The sequence below is a fragment of the Schistocerca americana genome, unplaced genomic scaffold (genome assembly GCF_021461395.2).
Source record: "Schistocerca americana isolate TAMUIC-IGC-003095 unplaced genomic scaffold, iqSchAmer2.1 HiC_scaffold_685, whole genome shotgun sequence".
Lineage (NCBI taxonomy): Eukaryota > Metazoa > Arthropoda > Insecta > Orthoptera > Acrididae > Schistocerca > Schistocerca americana.
Genome location: NW_025726440.1, coordinates 65,001 through 67,500, shown reverse-complemented (window position 1 = coordinate 67,500; position 2,500 = coordinate 65,001).

Here is a 2,500-nt window from a genome sequence, read left to right as displayed (position 1 = left end):
CTAACCTATATTGGGCCTTAACCTAACCTATATTGGGCCTTAACGTAACCCACGTTGCGCCTTAACGTAACCCACGTTGCGCCTTAACGTAACCCACGTTGCGCCTTAACGTAACCCACGTTGCGCCTTAACGTAACCCACGTTGCGCCTTAACGTAACCCACGTTGCGCCTTAACGTAACCCACGTTGCGCCTTAACGTAACCCACGTTGCGCCTTAACCTAACCCATATTGCGCCTTAACCTAACCCATATTGCGCCTTAACCTAACCCATATTGCGCCTTAACCTAACCCATATTGTGCCTTAACCTAACCTATATTGTACCTTAACCTAACCCATATTGTACCTTAACCTAACCTATATTGTACCTTAACCTAACCTATATTGTACCTTAACCTAACCTATATTGTACCTTAACCTAACCCATATTGCGCCTTAACCTAACCCATATTGCGCCTTAACCTAACCCATATTGCGCCTTAACCTAACCCATATTGCGCCTTAACCTAACCCATATTGCGCCTTAACCTAACCCATATTGCGCCTTAACCTAACCCATATTGCGCCTTAACCTAACCCATATTGCGCCTTAACCTAACCCATATTGCGCCTTAACCTAACCCATATTGTACCTTAACCTAACCCATATTGTACCTTAACCTAACCTATATTGTACCTTAACCTAACCTATATTGTACCTTAACCTAACCTATATTGTACCTTAACCTAACCTATATTGGGCCTTAACCTAACCTATATTGGGCCTTAACCTAACCTATATTGGGCCTTAACCTAACCTATATTGGGCCTTAACCTAACCTATATTGGGCCTTAACGTAACCCACGTTGCGCCTTAACGTAACCCACGTTGCGCCTTAACGTAACCCACGTTGCGCCTTAACGTAACCCACGTTGCGCCTTAACGTAACCCACGTTGCGCCTTAACGTAACCCACGTTGCGCCTTAACGTAACCCACGTTGCGCCTTAACGTAACCCACGTTGCGCCTTAACCCAACACACGTTGCGCCTTAACCCAACACACGTTGGGCCTTAACCCAACACACGTTGGGCCTTAACCCAACACACGTTGGGCCTTAACCCAACACACGTTGGGCCTTAACCCAACACACGTTGGGCCTTAACCCAACACACGTTGGGCCTTAACCCAACACACGTTGGGCCTTAACCCAACACACGTTGGGCCTTAACCCAACACACGTTGGGCCTTAACCCAACACACGTTGGGCCTTAACCCAACACACGTTGGGCCTTAACCCAACACACGTTGGGCCTTAACCCAACACACGTTGGGCCTTAACCCAACACACGTTGGGCCTTAACCCAACACACGTTGGGCCTTAACCCAACACACGTTGGGCCTTAACCCAACACACGTTGGGCCTTAACCCAACACACGTTGGGCCTTAACCCAACACACGTTGGGCCTTAACCCAACACACGTTGGGCCTTAACCTGCTCTGTAATTGTCATACGACGCGTTAAATTAGTGTGGTGTTGCCTAACTGCAACCCCCGCAATATAGTTTGCTACTCGCACTGCCTGGTCCCCAGAGTATCGCTTCATGTTAAACACCTTGCAGCTATACACTGTAATGCGGATGGCAGCAGGACGTACATGCTCAATGCCCTTCGCAGTTGTTCATTGGCATTTGCATGGCGAAGCACAGCCTACGTTGTGGTACGGCGTGTGTCAACTGTCCGCTGATGTTGTACGTCCAAATCACACACTGTACTGCACATTGGTCCTCATGTACTGAATGATACATCGTGGTACATGTGTGACCGTACCACGACTGCGCCAACAACGGCGAACCATACGGTCCAAATATTGTGCACTCAGCTACGTGTCGTCTCCCTATAAGAGCTGGATTGCAGTATGGTATGCCGTGGATGGCGATCAGCATGAGCCGTCTGTTGATGTAGTGGCGCGTGTTGTCAGACGTAGTCGTCTCTTCTCACACACCGTGATAGCATGGTGCACTGCGTTCCACATCTGCGACATGCGACAGAGGCCGGTTGACAGTCGTTCGCGCAATGGACATCGCATACGTACGGGGGCCACCTTCCACGTGTTCGCGAAGCGTGCACATGTTGTTGCGTGTATGTGGGCAGACATAGTGTGTCGTGACACCTGACACAGGCATGCAACAATCGTTGAATTTGCAAATGGCGATGGACGTCTACGTTTGCTGGTGACGTTACGCAAATGAACAACTGGTAAACGGTTGTGGTGCGGTTGTTCTCGCTAGAGGTGAATCAGTGATGGCGACGATCGGTTGAGCTACCAACCGGTTGTTTCAGCGATACCCACCATGCCCACGAACGTGAATGGCATGTGGGTGTGAAGCGATACGCGGCGGTGGCTGGGTGGGACCGTCCCCGGCCGGTGAGGGGGGGCCTCCCGGCGTGCTGGCCGCGCGGTGCGTGGGCGCACGCGCTACAGCCGGCTGGTGGGGGCGGCCAGTGGCAGGCGCGCCGG